Below are 24228 nucleotides of genomic sequence, written 5' to 3'. Positions count from 1 at the left end.
GGTCATACTTTCACATTTTTCGCATACTTGTTGGCCAGATCTCGGGCATTTCCAGGTTTGGATCACGTGGTAATGTGGTATCACACTGAAACAGTCCATTAACCCTGGTCTCGATCAATATTTTAGAGGTTAACGCATGTTAGGTCTGTGTTCGGTCTAGATTAGGTCTGGGATTTGCCCTCATCAGTCTCATACTTCCGCATTCTTCACATACTTCTTGAACAGATCCTGGGTTTGTTCTGGTTTGGATCACATAGTAATGTGGTACCACCCAGAAACAGTCGACTAAACCTGGCCACGATCAATATTTTAGAGGATAACCCATATTAGGTCTAGGTTAGGTCTGGGATTTGCTCTCATCAGGCTCATACTTTCGCATATTTCTCATACTTGATGGCCAGATTCTGGGCTTTTTCTGGTTTGGCTCACGTAGTAATGTGGTACCACACTGAAACAGTCGACTGAAGCTGGTCACGATCAGTATGTTAGGGGATAACGCATGTTAGGTCTGGATTAGGTCTGTGATTTGACCTCATCAGGGTCATACTTTCGCATACTTCTCATACTTGTTGGCCTGATCCTGGGCTTTTTCTGGTTTGGATCACGTAGCAATGTGGTACCAGACTGAAACAGTCGACTAAACATGGTCACGATCAGTATTTTAGAGGATAACTCATGTTAGGTCAGAGTTAGGTCTAGAATTTGCCCCCATCAGTCTCATACTTCCGCATTCCTCACATACTTCTTGATCAGATCCTGGGTTTTTTCTGGTTTGGATCACATAGTAGTGTGGTACCTCACTGAAACAGTCGATTAAACATGGTTTTGATCAATATTTTAGAGGATAACTCATGTTAGGTTAGAGTTGGGTCTAGGATTTGCCCTCATCAGGCTCATACTTTCGCATATTTCTCTTAGTTGTTAGCCAGATTCTTTGCTCTTTCTGGTTTGGATCACATAGAAATGTGGTACCACAGTGAAACAGTCAATTAAACCTGGTTTCGATCAATATTTTAGAGGATAACGCAAGTTAGGTCTGGATTAGGTCTGGGATTTGCCCTCTTCAGTCTCAAACTTTCGCATTCTTCACATACTTCTTGAACAGATCCTGGGTTTGTTGTGGTTTGGATCACATAGTAATGTGGTACCACCCAGAAACAGTCGACTAAACCTGGCCACGATCAATATTTTAGAGGATAACGCATGTTAGGTCTAGGTTAGGCCTTGAATTTGCCCTCATCAGACTCATAATTTCGCATTCTTCACATACTTGCTGAACAGATCCCATGTTTTTTCTGGTTTGGATCACGTAGAAATGTGGTACCACCCTGAAACAGTCGACTTTACCTGGTTACGATCAATATTTTAGAGGATAACGCATGTTAGGTCTAGGTTAGGCCTTGAATTTGCCCTCATCAGACTCATAATTTCGCATTCTTCACATACTTGCTGAACAGATCCCATGTTTTTCTGATTTGGATCACGTAGAAATGTGGTACCACACTGAAACAGTCAATTAAACCTGGTTTCGATCAATATTTTAGAGGATAACGCAAGTTAGGTCCGGATTAGGTCTGGGATTTGCCCTCTTCAGTCTCAAACTTTCGCATTCTTCACATACTTCTTGAACAGATCCTGGGTTTGTTGTGGTTTGGATCACATAGTAATCTGGTACCACCCAGAAGCAGTCGATTAAACCAGGTTTCGATCAATATTTTAGATGATAACGCATGTTAGGGCTAGGTTAGGCCTGGGATTTGCCCTCACCAGGGTCATACTTTCGCATTCTTCACATACTTGTTGAACAGATCCTGGGATTTTTCTGCTTTGGATCACGTAGTAATGTGGTACCACACTGAAAGAGACGATTAAACCTGGTCACGATCAATATTTTAGAGGATAACCCATGTTAGGTCTAGGTTAGGTCTGGGAGTTGCTCTCATCAGGCTCATACTTTCGCATATTTCTCATACTCGATGGCCAGATTCTGGGCTTTTTCTGGTTTGGATCACGTAGTAATGTGGTTCCACACTGAAACAGTCGACTAAACCAGGTCTCGATCAGTATTTTAGAGGATAACGCATGTTAGGTCTGGATTAGGTCTGTGATTTGACCTCATCAGGGTCATACTTTCGCATACTTCTCATACTTGCTGGCCTGATCCTGGGCTTTTTCTGGTTTGGATCACGTAGCAATGTGGTACCAGACTGAAACAGTCGACTAAACATGGTCACGATCAGTATTTTAGAGGGTAACGCATGTTAGGTCTGGATTAGGTCTGGATTAGGTCTGGGATTTGCCCCCATCAGTCTCACACTTCCGCATTCCTCACATACTTCTTGATCAGATCCTGGGTTTTTTCTGGTTTGGATCACATAGTACTGTGGTACCTCACTGAAACAGTCGATTAAACATGGTTTTGATCAATACTTTAGAGGATAACTCATGTTAGGTCAGAGTTGGGTCTAGGATTTTCCCTCATCAGGCTCATACTTTCGCATATTTCTCTTAGTTGTTAGCCAGATCCTTTGCTCTTTCTGGTTTGGATCACATAGAAATGTGGTGCCACAGTGAAACAGTCAATTAAACCTGGTTTCGATCAATATTTTAGAGGATAACGCATGTGAGGTCTAGGTGAGGCCTTGAATTTGCCCACATCAGACTCATAATTTCGCATTCTTCACATACTTGTTGAACAGATCTCATGTTTTTTCTGGTTTGGATCACGTAGAAATGTGGTACCACACTGAAACAGTCAATTAAACCTGGTTTCGATCAATATTTTAGAGGATAACGCAAGTTAGGTCTGGATTAGGTCTGGGATTTGCCCTCTTCAGTCTCAAACTTTCGCATTCTTCACATACTTCTTGAACAGATCCTGGGTTTGTTCTGGTTTGGATCACATAGTAATGTGGTACCACCCAGAAACTGTCGACTAAACCTGGTCACGATCAATATTTTAGAGGATAACCCATGTTAGGTCTAGGTTAGGTCTGGGATTTGCTCTCATCAGGCTCATACTTTCGCATATTTCTCATACTCGATGGCCAGATTCTGGGCTTTTTCTAGTTTGGATCACGTCGTAATGTGGTACCACACTGAAACAGTCGACTAAACCTGGTCTCGTTCAGTATTTTAGTTGATAACGCATGTTAGGTCTGGATTAGGTCTGGGATTTGACCTCATCAGGGTCATACTTTCGCATACTTCACATACTTGTTGGCCTGATCCTGGGCTTTTTCTGGTTTGGATCACGTAGTAATGTGGTACCACCCAGAAACAGTCGACTAAACCTGGTCACGATCAATATTTTAGAGGATAACGCATGTTAGGTCTAGGTTAGGTCTGGGATTTGCTCTCATCAAGCTCATACTTTCGCATATTTCTCATACTCGATGGCCAGATTCTGGGTTTTTTCTGGTTTTGATCGCGTAGTAGTGTGGTACCGCACTGAAACAGTCGTCTAAAGCTGGTCTCGATCAGCATTTTCGAGGATAACGCATGTTAGGTCTGGATTAGGTCTGGATTATGTCTGGGATTTGCCCACATCAGTCTCATACTTCCGCATTCTTCAGATACTTCCTGCACAGATTCTGGGTTTTTTCTTGTTTGGATCACATAGTAGTGTGGTACCACACTGAAACAGTCGATTAAATATGGTTTCGATCAATATTTTAGAGGATAACGCATGTTAGGTCTAGGTGAGGTCTGGGATTTGCTCTCATCAGGCTCATACTTTCGCATATTTCTCATACTCGATGGCCACATTCGGGCTTTTTCTGGTTTGGATCACGTAGTAATGTGGTACCACACTGAAACAGTCGACTAAACCTGGTCTCGATCAGTATTTTAGAGGATAACGCATGTTAGGTCTGGATTAGGTCTGTGATTTGACCTCATCAGGGTCATACTTTCGCATACTTCTCATACTTGTTGGCCTGATCCTGGGCTTTTTCTGGTTTGGATCACGTAGCAATGTGGTACCAGACTGAAACAGTCGACTAAACATGGTCACGATCAGTATTTTAGAGGATAACTCATGTTAGGTCAGAGTTAGGTCTAGAATTTGCCCCCATCAGTCTCATACTTCCGCATTCCTCACATACTTCTTGATCAGATCCTGGGTTTTTTCTGGTTTGGATCACATAGTAGTGTGGTACCTCACTGAAACAGTCGATTAAACATGGTTTTGATGAATATTTTAGAGGATAACTCATGTTAGGTCAGAGTTGGGTCTAGGATTTGCCCTCATCAGGCTCATACTTTCGCATATTTCTCTTAGTTGTTAGCCAGATCCTTTGCTCTTTCTGGTTTGGATCACATAGAAATGTGGTACCACAGTGAAACAGTCAATTAAACCTGGTTTCGATCAATATTTTTGAGGATAACGCATGTTAGGTCTAGGTGAGGCCTTGAATTTGCCCACATCAGACTCATAATTTCGCATTCTTCACATACTTGTTGAACAGATCTTGGGATTTTTCTGCTTTGGATCACGTAGTAATGTGGTACCACACTGAAAAAGGCGATTAAACCTGGTTCCGATCAATATTTTTGAGGATAACGCATGCTAGGTCTACGTTAAGTGGGGGATTTGCTCGCATCAGGCTCATACCTTCGCTTATTTCTCATACTTGATGGCCAGATTCTGGGCTTGTTCTGGTTGGGATCACAGAGTAATGTGGTTCCACACTGAAACAGTCCATTAATCCTGGTTTCGATCAATATTTTTGAGGATAACGCATGTTAGGTCTAGGTGAGGCCTTGAATTTGCCCACATCAGACTCATAATTTCGCATTCTTCACATACTTTTTGAACAGATCTTGGGATTTTTCTGCTTTGGATCACGTAGTAATGTGGTACCACACTGAAAAAGACGATTAAACCTGGTTCCGATCAATATTTTTGAGGATAACGCATGCTAGGTCTACGTTAAGTGGGGGATTTGCTCGCATCAGGCTCATACCTTCGCTTATTTCTCATACTTGATGGCCAGATTCTGGGCTTGTTCTGGTTGGGATCACACAGTAATGTGGTTCCACACTGAAACAGTCCATTAAACCTGGTTTCGATCAATATTTTAGAGGATAACGCAAGTTAGGTCTGGATTAGGTCTGGGATTTGCCCTCTTCAGTCTCAAACTTTCGCATTCTTCACATACTTCTTGAACAGATCCTGGGTTTGTTGTGGTTTGGATCACATAGTAATGTGGTACCACCCAGAAACAGTCGACTAAACCTGGCCACGATCAATATTTTAGAGGATAACGCATGTTAGGTCTAGGTGAGGCCTTGAATTTGCCCACATCAGACTCATAAATTCGCATTCTTCACATACTTGTTGAACAGATCTCATGTTTTTTCTGGTTAGGATCACGTAGAAATGTGGTACCACACTGAAACAGTCGAGTTTACCTGGTCACGATCAATATTTTAGAGGATAACGCATGTTAGGTCTAGGTTAGGCCTTGAATTTGCCCTCATCAGACTCATAATTTCGCATTCTTCACATACTTGTTGAACAGATCCCATGTTTTTCTGATTTGGATCACGTAGAAATGAGGTACCACACTGAAACAGTCAATTAAACCTGGTTTCGATCAATATTTTAGAGGATAACGCAAGTTAGGTCCGGATTAGGTCTGGGATTTGCCCTCTCCAGTCTCAAACTTTCGCATTCTTCACATACTTCTTGAACAGATCCTGGGTTTGTTGTGGTTTGGATCACATAGTAATCTGGTACCACCCAGAAGCAGTCGATTAAACCAGGTTTCGATCAATATTTTAGATGATAACGCATGTTAGGGCTAGGTTAGGCCTGGGATTTGCCCTCACCAGGGTCATACTTTCGCATTCTTCACATACTTGTTGAACAGATCCTGGGATTTTTCTGCTTTGGATCACGTAGTAATGTGGTACCACACTGAAAGAGACGATTAAACCTGGTCACGAGCAATATTTTACAGGATAACCCATGTTAGGTCTAGGTTAGGTCTGGGATTTGCTCTCATCAGGCTCATACTTTCGCATATTTCTCATACTCGATGGCCAGATTCTGGGCTTTTTCTGGTTTGGATCACGTAGTAATGTGGTTCCACACTGAAACAGTCGACTAAACCAGGTCTCGATCAGTATTTTAGAGGATAACGCATATTAGGTCTGGATTAGGTCTGTGATTTGACCTCATCAGGGTCATACTTTCGCATACTTCTCATACTTGCTGGCCTGATCCTGGGCTTTTTCTGGTTTGGATCACGTAGCAATGTGGTACCAGACTGAAACAGTCGACTAAACATGGTCACGATCAGTATTTTAGAGGGTAACGCATGTTAGGTCTGGATTAGGTCTGGATTAGGTCTGGGATTTGCCCCCATCAGTCTCACACTTCCGCATTCCTCACATACTTCTTGATCAGATCCTGGGTTTTTTCTGGTTTGGATCACATAGTAGTGTGTACCTCACTGAAACAGTCGATTAAACATGGTTTTGATCAATACTTTAGAGGATAACTCATGTTAGGTCAGAGTTGGGTCTAGGATTTGCCCTCATCAGGCTCATACTTTCGCATATTTCTCTTAGTTGTTAGCCAGATCCTTTGCTCTTTCTGGTTTGGATCACATAGAAATGTGGTACCACAGTGAAACAGTCAATTAAACCTGGTTTCGATCAATATTTTAGAGGATAACGCATGTTAGGTCTAGGTGAGGCCTTGAATTTGCCCACATCAGACTCATAATTTCGCATTCTTCACATACTTGTTGAACAGATCCCATGTTTTTCTGATTTGGATCACGTAGAAATGAGGTACCACACTGAAACAGTCAATTAAACCTGGTTTCGATCAATATTTTAGAGGATAACGCAAGTTAGGTCCGGATTAGGTCTGGGATTTGCCCTCTTCAGTCTCAAACTTTCGCATTCTTCACATACTTGTTGAACAGATCTTGGGATTTTTCTGCTTTGGATCACGTAGTAATGTGGTACCACACTGAAAAAGACGATTAAACCTGGTTCCGATCAATATTTTTGAGGATAACGCATGCTAGGTCTACGTTAAGTGGGGGATTTGCTCTCATCAGGCTCATACTTTCGCATATTTCTCATACTCGATGGCCAGATTCTGGGCTTTTTCTAGTTTGGATCACGTCGTAATGTGGTACCACACTGAAACAGTCGACTAAACCTGGTCTCGTTCAGTATTTTAGTTGATAACGCATGTTAGGTCTGGATTAGGTCTGGGATTTGACCTCATCAGGGTCATACTTTCGCATACTTCACATACTTGTTGGCCTGATCCTGGGCTTTTTCTGGTTTGGATCACGTAGTAATGTGGTACCACCCAGAAACAGTCGACTAAACCTGGTCACGATCAATATTTTAGAGGATAACGCATGTTAGGTCTAGGTTAGGTCTGGGATTTGCTCTCATCAAGCTCATACTTTCGCATATTTCTCATACTCGATGGCCAGATTCTGGGTTTTTTCTGGTTTTGATCGCGTAGTAGTGTGGTACCGCACTGAAACAGTCGTCTAAAGCTGGTCTCGATCAGCATTTTCGAGGATAACGCATGTTAGGTCTGGATTAGGTCTGGATTATGTCTGGGATTTGCCCACATCAGTCTCATACTTCCGCATTCTTCAGATACTTCCTGCACAGATTCTGGGTTTTTTCTTGTTTGGATCACATAGTAGTGTGGTACCACACTGAAACAGTCGATTAAATATGGTTTCGATCAATATTTTAGAGGATAACGCATGTTAGGTCTAGGTGAGGTCTGGGATTTGCTCTCATCAGGCTCATATTTTCGCATATTTCTCATACTCGATGGCCACATTCTGGGCTTTTTCTGGTTTGGATCACGTAGTAATGTGGTACCACACTGAAACAGTCGACTAAACCTGGTCTCGATCAGTATTTTAGAGGATAACGCATGTTAGGTCTGGATTAGGTCTGTGATTTGACCTCATCAGGGTCATACTTTCGCATACTTCTCATACTTGTTGGCCTGATCCTGGGCTTTTTCTGGTTTGGATCACGTAGCAATGTGGTACCAGACTGAAACAGTCGACTAAACATGGTCACGATCAGTATTTTAGAGGATAACTCATGTTAGGTCAGAGTTAGGTCTAGAATTTGCCCCCATCAGTCTCATACTTCCGCATTCCTCACATACTTCTTGATCAGATCCTGGGTTTTTTCTGGTTTGGATCACATAGTAGTGTGGTACCTCACTGAAACAGTCGATTAAACATGGTTTTGATGAATATTTTAGAGGATAACTCATGTTAGGTCAGAGTTGGGTCTAGGATTTGCCCTCATCAGGCTCATACTTTCGCATATTTCTCTTAGTTGTTAGCCAGATCCTTTGCTCTTTCTGGTTTGGATCACATAGAAATGTGGTACCACAGTGAAACAGTCAATTAAACCTGGTTTCGATCAATATTTTTGAGGATAACGCATGTTAGGTCTAGGTGAGGCCTTGAATTTGCCCACATCAGACTCATAATTTCGCATTCTTCACATACTTGTTGAACAGATCTTGGGATTTTTCTGCTTTGGATCACGTAGTAATGTGGTACCACACTGAAAAAGGCGATTAAACCTGGTTCCGATCAATATTTTTGAGGATAACGCATGCTAGGTCTACGTTAAGTGGGGGATTTGCTCGCATCAGGCTCATACCTTCGCTTATTTCTCATACTTGATGGCCAGATTCTGGGCTTGTTCTGGTTGGGATCACACAGTAATGTGGTTCCACACTGAAACAGTCCATTAATCCTGGTTTCGATCAATATTTTTGAGGATAACGCATGTTAGGTCTAGGTGAGGCCTTGAATTTGCCCACATCAGACTCATAATTTCGCATTCTTCACATACTTGTTGAACAGATCTTGGGATTTTTCTGCTTTGGATCACGTAGTAATGTGGTACCACACTGAAAAAGACGATTAAACCTGGTTCCGATCAATATTTTTGAGGATAACGCATGCTAGGTCTACGTTAAGTGGGGGATTTGCTCGCATCAGGCTCATACCTTTCGCTTATTTCTCATACTTGATGGCCAGATTCTGGGCTTGTTCTGGTTGGGATCACACAGTAATGTGGTTCCACACTGAAACAGTCCATTAAACCTGGTTTCGATCAATATTTTAGAGGATAACGCAAGTTAGGTCTGGATTAGGTCTGGGATTTGCCCTCTTCAGTCTCAAACTTTCGCATTCTTCACATACTTCTTGAACAGATCCTGGGTTTGTTGTGGTTTGGATCACATAGTAATGTGGTACCACCCAGAAACAGTCGACTAAACCTGGCCACGATCAATATTTTAGAGGATAACGCATGTTAGGTCTAGGTGAGGCCTTGAATTTGCCCACATCAGACTCATAAATTCGCATTCTTCACATACTTGTTGAACAGATCTCATGTTTTTTCTGGTTAGGATCACGTAGAAATGTGGTACCACACTGAAACAGTCGAGTTTACCTGGTCACGATCAATATTTTAGAGGATAACGCATGTTAGGTCTAGGTTAGGCCTTGAATTTGCCCTCATCAGACTCATAATTTCGCATTCTTCACATACTTGTTGAACAGATCCCATGTTTTTCTGATTTGGATCACGTAGAAATGAGGTACCACACTGAAACAGTCAATTAAACCTGGTTTCGATCAATATTTTAGAGGATAACGCAAGTTAGGTCCGGATTAGGTCTGGGATTTGCCCTCTCCAGTCTCAAACTTTCGCATTCTTCACATACTTCTTGAACAGATCCTGGGTTTGTTGTGGTTTGGATCACATAGTAATCTGGTACCACCCAGAAGCAGTCGATTAAACCAGGTTTCGATCAATATTTTAGATGATAACGCATGTTAGGGCTAGGTTAGGCCTGGGATTTGCCCTCACCAGGGTCATACTTTCGCATTCTTCACATACTTGTTGAACAGATCCTGGGATTTTTCTGCTTTGGATCACGTAGTAATGTGGTACCACACTGAAAGAGACGATTAAACCTGGTCACGAGCAATATTTTACAGGATAACCCATGTTAGGTCTAGGTTAGGTCTGGGATTTGCTCTCATCAGGCTCATACTTTCGCATATTTCTCATACTCGATGGCCAGATTCTGGGCTTTTTCTGGTTTGGATCACGTAGTAATGTGGTTCCACACTGAAACAGTCGACTAAACCAGGTCTCGATCAGTATTTTAGAGGATAACGCATATTAGGTCTGGATTAGGTCTGTGATTTGACCTCATCAGGGTCATACTTTCGCATACTTCTCATACTTGCTGGCCTGATCCTGGGCTTTTTCTGGTTTGGATCACGTAGCAATGTGGTACCAGACTGAAACAGTCGACTAAACATGGTCACGATCAGTATTTTAGAGGGTAACGCATGTTAGGTCTGGATTAGGTCTGGATTAGGTCTGGGATTTGCCCCCATCAGTCTCACACTTCCGCATTCCTCACATACTTCTTGATCAGATCCTGGGTTTTTTCTGGTTTGGATCACATAGTAGTGTGTACCTCACTGAAACAGTCGATTAAACATGGTTTTGATCAATACTTTAGAGGATAACTCATGTTAGGTCAGAGTTGGGTCTAGGATTTGCCCTCATCAGGCTCATACTTTCGCATATTTCTCTTAGTTGTTAGCCAGATCCTTTGCTCTTTCTGGTTTGGATCACATAGAAATGTGGTACCACAGTGAAACAGTCAATTAAACCTGGTTTCGATCAATATTTTAGAGGATAACGCATGTTAGGTCTAGGTGAGGCCTTGAATTTGCCCACATCAGACTCATAATTTCGCATTCTTCACATACTTGTTGAATAGATCTCATGTTTTTTCTGGTTTGGATCACGTAGAAATGTGGTACCACACTGAAACAGTCAATTAAACCTGGTTTCGATCAATATTTTAGAGGATAACGCAAGTTAGGTCTGGATTAGGTCTGGGATTTGCCCTCTTCAGTCTCAAACTTTCGCATTCTTCACATACTTCTTGAACAGATCCTGGGTTTGTTCTGGTTTGGATCACATAGTAATGTGGTACCACCCAGAAACTGTCGACTAAACCTGGTCACGATCAATATTTTAGAGGATAACCCATGTTAGGTCTAGGTTAGGTCTGGGATTTGCTCTCATCAGGCTCATACTTTCGCATATTTCTCATACTCGATGGCCAGATTCTGGGCTTTTTCTAGTTTGGATCACGTCGTAATGTGGTACCACACTGAAACAGTCGACTAAACCTGGTCTCGTTCAGTATTTTAGAGGATAACGCATGTTAGGTCTGGATTAGGTCTGGGATTTGACCTCATCAGGGTCATACTTTCGCATACTTCTCATAATTGTTGGCCTGATCCTGGGCTTTTTCTGGTTTGGATCACGTAGTAATGTGGTACCACCCAGAAACAGTCGACTAAACCTGGTCACGATCAATATTTTAGAGGATAACGCATGTTAGGTCTAGGTTAGGTCTGGGATTTGCTCTCATCAAGCTCATACTTTCGCATATTTCTCATACTCGATGGCCAGATTCTGGGTTTTTTCTGGTTTTGATCGCGTAGTAGTGTGGTACCGCACTGAAACAGTCGACTAAAGCTGGTCTCGATCAGCATTTTCGAGGATAACGCATGTTAGGTCTGGATTAGGTCTGGATTATGTCTGGGATTTGCCCTCATCAGTCTCATACTTCCGCATTCTTCAGATACTTCCTGCACGCCGGGAGGAGGCTGGCGCGGCCATTAATTAATGCCGCCCCGCCTCCTCCTCCAGGCCAACCTCAACCACTGCCGCGCGGCACAGGACTTGATGTCCCAAGTCCTCGCGGAGTGGGGGGTTTGGCCTGGCGGTCGCCGCCGAGCCGTACCGCGTCCCTGATCACCCTCATTGGGTGGGCGACGCGGACGGCTTGGTGGCGACGGTATGGGGAGGGGGCGACGGGTCCCCACCGTTCTCCTTGTTGGAGCGCGGTCGGGGATTCGTCGCCGTGGACTGGGGGGGAGTCGCTGTGGTGGGGTGCTACATTTCGCCCCGTAGCGGTCACGCTGCGTTCGAGCTGTACTTGGCCGAGGTCGCGGCATGCGTGCAGCGCTACGCGGCCCGGCCGGTGCTGGTCCTGGGGGATTTTAATGCCAAGTCGGTGGCTTGGGGATCCCCCAGGACCTCCGTTCGCGGCGGGATCCTGGGCGATTGGGCGGCGGGGCTCGACCTCCGGGTATTGAACCGGGGGTCGGAGCACACATGCGTGCGGCGATATGGGGGGTCCATCGTGGATGTTGGATTCGCGACCCCCAACGCCGTGCGCATGGTGTCGGGTTGGCACGTGGTCGCGGGGGCAGAGACACTCTCCGATCACCGGTACATCCGGATGGAGGTCTCTGCCGCCGCGAGTGCATCCCGACACGGCCGCCTGCGTGGCACCCCACCACGCCGCTGGGCACTTCGGCGCCTGGACCAGGACGCCCTGATGGCAGCTGCCCTCGCTGCAACTTGGCCGCAGGGAGCGGCCGAGTTGCCGAGCATACAGGAGGAGGTCGCCCGGCTCGGAGCATTGGTCGCGGGTATTTGCGACGCGGCGATGCCTCGGGTCGGGCGGGCTTCTCCTCGCCGAGCGGTGTACTGGTGGTCGGACGCGATCGCGGAGTTGCGAGTCGCGACTGTCCGCGCCCGACGCCAGTACACCCGCGCGCGCCGTCGTCAACGTACAGGCGACGGCGTGGCGCGAGCGAGGGCAGCTGATGACCTGTATGGAGCATACCGCGTGGCGCGGGTTGCTCTGCAGGTCGCCATCAAACGAGCCAAGACCCGGGCATGGAAGGAGCTCCTCCAGACCCTTGATGACGATCCATGGGGGCGCCCATATAAGGTGGTGCTGAATAAGCTCCGTCCGTGGGCGCCCCCCGTCACCGAGGGTCTTGACCCCTGGCTGCTGGAGGACGTGGTCAATACACTCTTCCCAATTGGGGAGAGGGGACCGCGTCCTCCGGCAGAGGCGACGGCCCCGTTGGAGTGGGTGGCCGAGCCGGGGGTCACGCAGGAGGAGCTGGCAGCGGCCATCAGACGGCTCGGGGTTCGTAACACGGCCCCGGGTCCGGATGGTGTGCCCGGCCGGGTTTGGGTCTTGACCCAGGGCGTCCTTGGGGCCGACCTCAGGCGGTTGTTCGACCGCTGCCTGAGGGACGGGCGATTCCCCCCCAGTTGGAAGGTGGCGAGGATGGTCCTCCTCCGGAAGGAGGGTCGGCCCGCGGAGTCTCCCTCCGCATACCGGCCCATTTGTCTCCTCGACGAGGTGGGCAAGCTCTTCGAGCGTGTGATTGCAGCCCGCCTCTTCGAGCACCTGTCGCGGGGTGAACCCGGTCTGGCCGACTGCCAGTTCGGTTTCCGGGGGGGCCGATCGACTATCGACGCGATAGGTCGTGTGAGGGCCCTCTCGGAGGCGGCCGTCTCCCGGGGAGGGGTGGCATTGGCAATATCCTTGGATATTGCCAATGCCTTTAACACCCTCCCCTGGGAAGAGATAAGGAAGGGACTCGAATATCATCGAGTCCCCCCTTGTCTCAGGGTGGTCGTCGGGGATTATCTCCGGGGCAGGTGGATCGAGTATCCGGGCCGGGATGGTGATATGCGGAGGGAGGTGTACTGCGGTGTTCCGCAGGGGTCGGTCCTCGGGCCACTCCTGTGGAGCATCATGTACGACTCGGTGTTGCGGGCCGGCCTCCCCGACGGCGTCAGCACGGTGTGTTATGCGGATGACACACTGGTGCTGGCCGTCAGGGCGCACTGGGGGAGGGCCATGCGTCGCGCGGAGGAGGGGTCGCAACGCGTCGTCGACCGGATCAGGGGGATGGGGATGACGGTGGCGGTCCATAAGACCGAGGTGATTGCGTTTCATTCACCTCGGCAGGATCCGCCCCCCCCTCTGATCCGGGTGGGTGGGGCTGACATCGAGGTGAAGCCCCAGATCAGGTATCTAGGGCTGATCCTCGATAGCCACTGGCGTTTCGAGGAGCATTTCCGATGCCTGGTCCCCCGGTTGGAAAGGATGGTTGCGGCTCTGGGCCGGATCCTGCCCAACCTGGGGGGCCCGGCGGGCCGAGTTCGTCGCCTCTATGTGGCAATGGTCCAGTCGGTGGCCCTATACGGGGCCCCCGTCTGGGCGGACGACCTGGCTGCCTCCCGGCGCAGCATGACTATGCTGCGTCGGGTGCAGAGGCGCATGGCGCTCAGGGTCGTCCGCGGGTATCGGCCCATGTCACATGAGGCGGCGACGGTTCTAGCGGGGATGCCGCCCATGGACCTGCTCGCGCGGTCGCACGCGGTGATGTACCGGCACCGCGTCGACCGTCGCGCGGGGGTGGGGGCGGTCCCGGGCGGGCAGGAACCTGCTTGGGGCGATTTGAAGCGCCAGGCCCGGCAGTCCGTGTTGCTCGCGTGGCAGGAGCGGCTGGCTCTGCCAACCGCGGGGCACCGGACTGTCGGGGCTGTTCGGCCACTCCTGAAGGAGTGGCTGGACAGAGGCCATGGCAGCCTCACCTACCGGCTGGCACAGGTATTTTCCGGGCATGGCAGCTTCGGAAGATACCTGTGCCGGATAGGGAAGGAGCCGACGGCGCGTTGCTGCCACTGCGACGCTGAGCAGGACACGGCGGATCATACCCTGGAGGTATGCCCCACGTGGGAGGGGGAGCGCCGTGTCCTGGTCGGCGTCGTCGGGCGGGATGTCTCGCTGCCGGTCGTGGCCTCCTTCTGCGAGAACGTAATGTTGCAGAAGGAGGCCGCTGAAGCTCGCGCTCGTGCGGTGGCCCGAGGTCGTCGCCCGGTCGCGAGGCGTCGCGGGCGGCCGCCTCGGCGTGGCGGATGACCTAGGCTGGGAGGGGGGTCCTGAGGGGACCCTCCTCCCGCCAGGCGGCGCCGGGTCGGACCGGTTGGGGGTAGGAGTGCCTCCCCCTACCGGTCCGACGCAATGGGAGGCACCCTCGGCGGTCTGGTGCGGCCATGAACGCCCGGCCGCCGAGGGGTGGAAACGGGGTCGCGGGCGGTTGCGAGTTGGGGCTCGCAGCCGCCACTAAACGCGGCCCCGAGACGGATAGCGGCGGGATGGAGTGGCCCCGTCCCGCCGCTATGAGGCAGTGTGTCTACTGGGGGGACCGATTGCCCCCCGGGGGATGGGCGCGAAAGCGAGGGCACGGGGAGGATACCGGAAGAATGCTTCGAGCGATTCCCGGTATCCTCCCAAAGCGTGCCGAAGGGTCACCGTGGGGTTTTTAGTGGGTAGGTCCCGCGCCTGTCGTTGTACGGGCGCGGGGAATCCCACACACCCCTCCCACCTCTCCCCAAGGAGGTGGGAGGGAGTCTTTCGAAGATTTTCCCCACGACAAAAAAAAAAAAAAAAAAAAAAAAAAGATACTTCCTGCACAGATCCTGGGTTTTTTCTTGTTTGGATCACATAGTAGTGTGGTACCACACTGAAACAGTCGATTAAATATGGTTTCGATCAATATTTTAGAGGATGACGCATGTTAGGTCTAGGTGAGGTCTGGGATTTGCTCCCATCAGGCTCATACTTTCGCATATTTCTCATACTTGATGGCCAGATTCTGCATTTTTTCTGGTTTTGATCGCCTAGTATTGTGGTATTACACTGAAACAGTCCATTAACCCTGGTCTCGATCAATATTTTAGACGATAACTCATGTTAGGTCAGAGTTGGGTCTAGGATTTGCCCTCATCAGGCTCATACTTTCGCATATTTCTCTTACTTGTTAGCCAGATCCTTTGCTCTTTCTGGTTTGGATCACATAGAAATGTGGTACCACACTGAAACAGTCAATTAAACCTGGTTTCGATCAATATTTTAGAGGATAACGCATGTTAGGACTGTGTTCGGTCTGGATTAGGTCTGGGATTTGCCCTCATCAGTCATATACTTCCGCATTCTTCACATACTTCTTGAACAGATCCTGGGTTTGTTGTGGATTGGATCACATAGTAGTGTGGTACCACACTGAAACAGTCGATTAAACCTGGTTTCGATTGATATTTTAGAGGATATCGCCTGTTAGGTCTAGGTTAAGCCTGGGATTTGCCCTCATCAGGGTCATACTTTCACATTTTTCGCATACTTGTTGGCCAGATCTCGGGCATTTTCAGGTTTGGATCACGTGGTAATGTGGTACCACACTGAAACAGTCCATTAACCCTGGTCTCGATCAATATTTTAGACGATAACTCACGTTAGGTCAGAGTTGGGTCTAGGATTTGCCCTCATCAGGCTCATACTTTCGCTTATTTCTCTTACTTGTTGAACAGATCCCATGTTTTTCTGGTTTGGATCACGTAGAAATGTGGTACCACACTGAAACAGTCAATTAAACCTGGTTTCGATCAATATTTTAGAGGATAACGGACGTTAGGTCTGGATCAGGTCTGGGATTTGCCCTCTTCAGTCTCAAACTTTCGCATTCTTCACATACTTCTTGAACAGATCCTGGGTTTGTTGTGGTTTGGATCACACAGTAATGTGGTACCACCCAGATGCAGTCGATTAAACCAGGCTTCGATCAATATTTTAGAGGATAACGCATGTTAGGTCTAGGTGAGGCCTTGAATTTGCCCTCATCAGACTCATAATTTCGCATTCTTCACATACTTGTTGAACAGATCCCATGTTTTTTCTGGTTTGGATCACGTAGAAATGTGGTACCACACTGAAACAGTCAATTAAACCTGGTTTCGATCAATATTTTAGAGGATAACGCATGTTAGGTCTAGGTTAGGTCTCGGATTTGCTCTCATCAGGCTCATACTTTCGCATATTTCTCATACTTGATGGCCAGATTCTGGGCTTTTTCTGGTTTGGATCACGTAGTAATGTGGTACCACACTGAAACAGTCGACTAAAGCTGGTCTCGATCATTATTTTAGAGGATAACGCATGTTAGGTCTGGATTAGGTCTGGATTAGGTCTGGGATTTGCCCCCATCAGTCTCATACTTTTTTTTTTTTTTTTTTTTTTTTTTGTCGTGGGGAAAATCTTCGAAAGACTCCCTCCCGCCTCCTTGGGGAGAGGTGGGAGGGGTGTGTGGGATTCCCCGCGCCCGTACAACGACAGGCGCGGGACCTACCCACTAAAAACCCCACGGTGACCCTTCGGCACGCTTTGGGAGGATACCGGGAATCGCTCGAAGCATTCTTCCGGTATCCGCCCCGTGCCCGCGCTTTCGCGCCCATCCCCCGGGGGGACAATCGGTCCCCCCAGTAGACACACTGCCTCATAGCGGCGGGACGGGGCCACTCCATCCCGCCGCTATCCGTCCCGGGGCCGCGCTTAGTGGCGGCTGCGAGCCCCAACTCGCAACCGCCCGCGACCCCGTTTCCACCCCTCGGCGGCCGGGCGTTCATGGCCGCACCAGACCGCCGAGGGTGCCTCCCCTTGCGTCGGACCGGTAGGGGGAGGCACTCCTACCCCCAACCGGTCCGACCCGGCGCCGCCTGGCGGGAGGAGGGTCCCCTCAGGACCCCCCTCCCAGCCTAGGTCATCCGCCACGCCGAGGCGGCCGCCCGCGACGCCTCGCGACCGGGCGACGACCTCGGGCCACCGCACGAGCGCGAGCTTCAGCGCGCCGCTGAAGCTCGCGCTCCCTCCCCGCGGCCTCCTTCTGCAACATAACGTTCTCGCAGAAGGAGGCCACGGCTCTCCACTTCTCCTCGCTGCCGAGCATGGCGCGCACCACGCCCGGCAGCGAGACATCCCGCCCGACGACGCCGACCAGGACACGGCGTTCCCCCTCCCACGCGGGGCATACCTCCAGGGTATGATCCGCCGTGTCCTGCTCAGCGTCGCAGTGGCAGCAACGCGCCGTCGGCTCCTTCCCTATCCGGCACAGGTATCTTCCGAAGCTGCCATGCCCGGAAAATACCTGTGCCAGCCGGTAGGTGAGGCTGCCATGGCCTCTGTCCAGCCACTCCTTCAGGAGTGGCCGAACAGCCCCGACAGTCCGGTGCCCCGCGGTTGGCAGAGCCAGCCGCTCCTGCCACGCGAGCAACACGGACTGCCGGGCCTGGCGCTTCAAATCGCCCCAAGCAGGTTCCTGCCCGCCCTGGACCGCCCCCACCCCCGCGCGACGGTCGACGCGGTGCCGGTACATCACCGCGTGCGACCGCGCGAGCAGGTCCATGGGCGGCATCCCCGCTAGAACCGTCGCCGCCTCATGTGACATGGTCCGATACCCGCGGACGACCCTGAGCGCCATGCGCCTCTGCACCCGACGCAGCATAGTCATGCTGCGCCGGGAGGCAGCCAGGTCGTCCGCCCAGACGGGGGCCCCGTATAGGGCCACCGACTGGACCACTGCCACATAGAGGCGACGAACTCGGCCCGCCGGGCCCCCCAGGTTGGGCAGGATCCGGCCCAGAGCCGCAACCATCCTTTCCAACCGGGGGACCAGGCAGCGGAAATGCTTCTCGAAACGCCAGTGGCTATCGAGGATCAGCCCTAGATACCTGATCTGGGGCTTCACCTCGATGTCAGCCCCACCCACCCGAATCAGAGGGGGTGGCGGATCCTGCCGAGGTGAATGAAACGCAATCACCTCGGTCTTATGGACCGCCACCGTCATCCCCATCCCCCTGATCCGGTCGACGACGCGTTGCGACCCCTCCTCCGCGCGACGCATGGCCCTCCCCCAGTGCGCCCCGACGGCCAGCACCAGTGTGTCATCCGCATAACACACCGTGCTGACGCCGTCGGGGAGGCCGGCCCGCAACACCGAGTCGTACGCGATGTTCCACAGGAGTGGCCCGAGGACCGACCCCTGCGGAACACCGCAGTACACCTCCCTCCGCATATCACCATCCCGGCCCGGATACTCGATCCACCTGCCGCGGAGATAATCCCCGACGACCGCCCTGAGACAAGGGGGGACTCGATGATATTCGAGTCCCCTCCTTATCTCTTCCCAGGGGAGGGTGTTAAAGGCATTGGCAATATCCAAGGATATTGCCAATGCCACCCCTCCCCGGGAGACGGCCGCCTCCGAGAGGGCCCTCACACGACGTATCGCGTCGATAGTCGATCGGCCCCCCCGGAAACCGAACTGGCAGTCGGCCAGACCGGGATTACCCCGCGACAGGTGCTCGACGAGGCGGGCAGCAATCACACGCTCGAAGAGCTTACCCACCTCGTCGAGGAGACAAATGGGGCGGTATGCGGAGGGAGACTCCGCGGGCCGACCCTCCTTCCGGAGGAGGACCATCCTCGCCACCTTCCAACTGGGGGGGAATCGCCCGTCCCTCAGGCAGCGGTCGAACAACCGCCTGAGGTCGGCCCCAAGGACGCCCTGGGTCAAGACCCAAACCCGGCCGGGCACACCATCCGGACCCGGGGCCGTGTTACGAACCCCGAGCCGTCTGATGGCCGCTGCCAGCTCCTCCTGCGTGACCCCCAGCTCGGCCGTCCACTCCACTGGGACAGCCGCCGCCGCCGGAGGACGCGGTCCCCTCTCCCCAATTGGGAAGAGTGTATTGACCACGTCCTCCAGCAGCCGGGGGTCAAGACCCTCGGTGACGGGGGGCGCCCACGGGCGGAGCTTATTCAGCACGACCTTATATGGGCGCCCCCATGGATCGTCATCAAGGGTCTGGAGGAGCTCCATCCATGCCTGGGTCTTGGCCCGTTTGATGGCGACCTGCAGAGCAACCCGCGCCACGCGGTATGCTCCATACAGGTCATCAGCTGCCCTCGCTCGCGCCACGCCGTCGCCTGTACGTTGCCGACGGCGCGCGCGGGTGTACTGGCGTCGGGCGCGGACAGTCGCGACTCGCAACTCCGCGATCGCGTCCGACCACCAGTACACCGCCCGGCGAGGAGAAGCCCGCCCGACCCGAGGCATCGCCGCGTCGCAAATACCCGCGACCAATGCTCCGAGCCGGGCGACCTCCTCCTCTATGCTCGGCAACTCGGCCGCTCCCTGCGGCCAAGTTGCAGCGAGGGCAGCTGACATCAGGGCGTCCTTGTCCAGGCGCCGAAGCGCCCAGCGGCGTGGTGGGGTGCCACGCAGGCGGCCGTGACGGGATGCACTCGCGGCGGCAGAGACCTCCATCCGGATGTACCGGTGATCGGAGAGTGTCTCTGCCCCCGCGACCACGTGCCAACCCGACACCATGCGCACGGCGTTGGGGGTCGCGAATCCAACATCCACGATGGACCCCCCATATCGCCGCACGCATGTGTGCTCCGACCCCCGGTTCAATACCCGGAGGTCGAGTCCCGCCGCCCAATCGCCCAGGATCCCGCCGCGAACGGAGGTCCTGGGGGATCCCCAAGCCACCGACTTGGCATTAAAATCCCCCAGGACCAGCACCGGCCGGGCCGCGTAGCGCTGCACGCATGCCGCGACCTCGGCCAAGTACAGCTCGAACGCAGCGTGACCACTACGGGGCGAAATGTAGCACCCCACCACAGCGACTCCCCCCCAGTCCACGGCGACGAATCCCCGACCGCGCTCCAACAAGGAGAACGGTGGGGACCCGTCGCCCCCTCCCCATACCGTCGCCACCAAGCCGTCCGCGTCGCCCACCCAATGAGGGTGATCAGGGACGCGGTACGGCTCGGCGGCGACCGCCAGGCCAATCCCCCACTCCGCGAGGACTTGGGACATCAAGTCCTGTGCCGCGCGGCAGTGGTTGAGATTGGCCTGGAGGAGGAGGCGGGGCGGCATTAATTAATGGCCGCGCCAGCCTCCTCCCGGCCGTCCGTCCCCGTAGCACCGTCCACCTCCATGGAGGACGATGCCACCGCCCTCGGCACCGGAGCCGGTGCAGCCCGCCTCTTCCTCTCCTTCCGGGAGGGGGGGGGAGCACTTCTTGCTCCCCACCCTGTGATCGGCTGGCCTCCCCATGTCCGCACACAGCGGGCAGTGGGGGGCCGCCGAGCACTGGCTCGCACGGTGCTCTTTGGCACCGCAGCGGTAACACTGACCGCTGCGGTCCACCGGCGAGGTGCACCACTGCCTCACGTGCCCCAATTCGAGGCAGCGGTGACACTGGAGCGGGCGCGGCGCGAGGATTTCCACTCGCGCCGAAACCCACCCACCCAACACCCTCCCGGATTCCGCCACCTTACGGGCGGCGGAGAGGGGGCACCGGGCCCACACCGACCCGAGGCCGGAGGGCGACCTGCGGATCTCTCCGATTCGCAGGTCCTCCACAGGACAGTCCCCCGCCCTCGCAAGGGCACGGGACACATCCTGTGCGCTGACCGAGTCGTCCAGCCCACAAACGCGCATCTCCGTGCGCTTCGTGGGCCGGGCGACCCGGACACCTCGCTCGCCCAGCTGCTCCCGGAGCCTCTGGGCGAGACGATCCGCCTTCGCGCCGCCTTCTGCACCGGGGATCTCCAGCAAGAGACCCCCGGTCACGGCCCTCTTCGCCCTCACGGAGGCGATGCCCAGCTCTTCCAGGGAGATATTCTCCCTGGCGAGCCGCATCGCCTCCGCGAGGGTCAGGTCGCCCCCCTGCGCAACGGTCAGCGTCACCGCTGCCGTTTTTGGGGGACGACCTGGTCGTGCCTTCCCGACCTTCGCGGCCTTTACCTTGGCCGCCGGCGGCGGAGGCGGAGGCTGCGGTTGCGAGGCCTTCCTCGCCGCCCGCTTCGCCTTCCGCCCCACAACCTCACTCCACGCCACCCCCCCTTGGGAGGGTGCTGTGGAGGACGCGACCACCGCGACCACGGGTACACCACCCCCCTTGGGGGTCGCGACCCGAGGCCCTGGTGCCGCAACACTGGGCGGAGCCTTCACTCCGCCCTTCTTTGCCTTCCCCGACTGTACCGGAACAGGTCGGGGAGGCACCGCCTTCCTGCTGACCGCTCTTCCGGCGAGGAGCTCCTCCCGGAAGGCGGCCAGCTTGCCATCAATCATGTCCCCAATCCTCCTCAGAAGATCGTCTTCTGAGGAGGACGGGGACTTCTTCACGGGCGGAGTGCGGGTGGAGGGGCCCGCGGTGCCCCGCACCACTGCCGCCGCACTCCGCTTATTTACCTCCGCCGAGGGACGCGGCGGTGGAGGAGGAGGGAGGATGGGAGGGAGGGCCGCGCTGTTCCACGGCGCCTCTGCCCTCCTCCTCCCCTGTCGCTCCTCCTCCAACAGGAGCTGCAGACGGGCGTTCCGCCCTCTGAGCTCCCGCGCCGCCTCCCTCATTTCCTCCGCCGCGGCCTTCAGGGCCTCCGCGCCACCGCTTTTCTGCCCCTTAAAGGCGCAGGCAGCGGCGACTTTTTTTTTTTTTTTTTTTTTTTTTTTTTTTTTTTTTTTTTTTTTGTCGTGGGGAAAATCTTCGAAAGACTCCCTCCCACCTCCTTGGGGAGAGGTGGGAGGGGTGTGTGGGATTCCCCGCGCCCGTACAACGACAGGCGCGGGACCTACCCACTAAAAACCCCACGGTGACCCTTCGGCACGCTTTGGGAGGATACCGGGAATCGCTCGAAGCATTCTTCCGGTATCCTCCCCGTGCCCGCGCTTTCGCGCCCATCCCCCGGGGGGACAATCGGTCCCCCCAGTAGACACACTGCCTCATAGCGGCGGGACGGGGCCACTCCATCCCGCCGCTATCCGTCCCGGGGCCGCGCTTAGTGGCGGCTGCGAGCCCCAACTCGCAACCGCCCGCGACCCCGTTTCCACCCCTCGGCGGCCGGGCGTTCATGGCCGCACCAGACCGCCGAGGGTGCCTCCCCTTGCGTCGGACCGGTAGGGGGAGGCACTCCTACCCCCAACCGGTCCGACCCGGCGCCGCCTGGCGGGAGGAGGGTCCCCTCAGGACCCCCCTCCCAGCCTAGGTCATCCGCCACGCCGAGGCGGCCGCCCGCGACGCCTCGCGACCGGGCGACGACCTCGGGCCACCGCACGAGCGCGAGCTTCAGCGCGCCGCTGAAGCTCGCGCTCCCTCCCCGCGGCCTCCTTCTGCAACATTACGTTCTCGCAGAAGGAGGCCACGGCCCTCCACTTCTCCTCGCTGCCGAGCATGGCGCGCACCACGCCCGGCAGCGAGACATCCCGCCCGACGACGCCGACCAGGACACGGCGCTCCCCCTCCCACGCGGGGCATACCTCCAGGGTATGATCCGCCGTGTCCTGCTCAGCGTCGCAGTGGCAGCAACGCGCCGTCGGCTCCTTCCCTATCCGGCACAGGTATCTTCCGAAGCTGCCATGCCCGGAAAATACCTGTGCCATCCGGTAGGTGAGGCTGCCATGGCCTCTGTCCAGCCACTCCTTCAGGAGTGGCCGAACAGCCCCGACAGTCCGGTGCCCCGCGGTTGGCAGAGCCAGCCGCTCCTGCCACGCGAGCAACACGGACTGCCGGGCCTGGCGCTTCAAATCGCCCCAAGCAGGTTCCTGCCCGCCCGGGACCGCCCCCACCCCCGCGCGACGGTCGACGCGGTGCCGGTACATCACCGCGTGCGACCGCGCGAGCAGGTCCATGGGCGGCATCCCCGCTAGAACCGTCGCCGCCTCATGTGACATGGTCCGATACCCGCGGACGACCCTGAGCGCCATGCGCCTCTGCACCCGACGCAGCATAGTCATGCTGCGCCGGGAGGCAGCCAGGTCGTCCGCCCAGACGGGGGCCCCGTATAGGGCCACCGACTGGACCACTGCCACATAGAGGCGACGAACTCGGCCCGCCGGGCCCCCCAGGTTGGGCAGGATCCGGCCCAGAGCCGCAACCATCCTTTCCAACCGGGGGACCAGGCAGCGGAAATGCTTCTCGAAACGCCAGTGGCTATCGAGGATCAGCCCTAGATACCTGATCTGGGGCTTCACCTCAATGTCAGCCCCACCCACCCGAATCAGAGGGGGTGGCGGATCCTGCCGAGGTGAATGAAACGCAATCACCTCGGTCTTATGGACCGCCACCGTCATCCCCATCCCCCTGATCCGGTCGACGACGCGTTGCGACCCCTCCTCCGCGCGACGCATGGCCCTCCCCCAGTGCGCCCCGACGGCCAGCACCAGTGTGTCATCCGCATAACACACCGTGCTGACGCCGTCGGGGAGGCCGGCCCGCAACACCGAGTCGTACGCGATGTTCCACAGGAGTGGCCCGAGGACCGACCCCTGCGGAACACCGCAGTACACCTCCCTCCGCATATCACCATCCCGGCCCGGATACTCGATCCACCTGCCGCGGAGATAATCCCCGACGACCGCCCTGAGACAAGGGGGGACTCGA

The sequence above is a fragment of the Colletes latitarsis genome, chromosome 1, assembly GCF_051014445.1.
Source record: "Colletes latitarsis isolate SP2378_abdomen chromosome 1, iyColLati1, whole genome shotgun sequence".
NCBI lineage: Eukaryota > Metazoa > Arthropoda > Insecta > Hymenoptera > Colletidae > Colletes > Colletes latitarsis.
This window is presented reverse-complemented; position numbering follows the sequence as displayed.